The sequence below is a fragment of the Mizuhopecten yessoensis genome, unplaced genomic scaffold (assembly GCF_002113885.1).
Source record: "Mizuhopecten yessoensis strain PY_sf001 unplaced genomic scaffold, ASM211388v2 scaffold696839, whole genome shotgun sequence".
NCBI classification, from domain to species: domain Eukaryota; kingdom Metazoa; phylum Mollusca; class Bivalvia; order Pectinida; family Pectinidae; genus Mizuhopecten; species Mizuhopecten yessoensis.
This window is the reverse complement of record NW_018470339.1, coordinates 1-660: the sequence shown is the minus strand read 5'-3', so window position 1 is coordinate 660 and position 660 is coordinate 1. Positions and strand designations below refer to the sequence as shown.

Below are 660 nucleotides of genomic sequence, written 5' to 3'. Positions count from 1 at the left end.
TGTAATAGAGAATAGCTGTAGACTTTTGCCCTAATCTTCCAGCCCCTTTCCTGTAAATATTTTTCCAGTATTGTTGGAGGCCTACAATGAACAATGCGTGTGATGCTCTGTGCATTTAAACCCATACCAAGAGCAACTGTAGCCAAAACAAGACGTATATGGGGATTGTCTTTTCTGAGTTCTTGTAAGATGTGACTTTTCATACCTTGTGTATAATCGGTGTGATACTGTGCAAACAGACGAGACTCTGGTGTCTTGTCAGAGGAAGGATGAAACTGTAATTCTTTCAGTGTAGAATTGAGATATTGATAATAGTATCCAAGCGCGTCCAAACTTTCTACATAAACAATTGTAACAGAAAAGTCTAGAAGCTTGATTTTCAGTTCTTGTGCTAGGGGGGCAATCAGTACATCATATTTGTCGACCTTCTTTGAGTTTGGAAGACGGGGCTTTTTGTCTATGTTAATATTTGGTCTGTCAGGGTTCACAGTCACAGTTACATGGTTTTTGTACTGGAGTATCTTTACAAGGTCAATGATAGAGGTTGGAGAGGCTGTAGCTGTAACAGCAGGATGAGGGCAACTGTCGAACAGGCAGGTCAAATCTCCTAACTTTTTGAACTTTGGTCTGAACTCCTCTCCCCTGTAAATGTGTGGTCAA

General features: G+C 40.6%; 1 pseudogene; it reads right to left on the bottom strand.

Annotated features, from left to right (window-relative positions):
- Positions 1-7: 7 nt before the first annotated feature.
- On the bottom strand, positions 8-650 carry LOC110440706 (annotated as a pseudogene).
- Between the last annotated feature and the right edge of the window lie 10 nt (positions 651-660).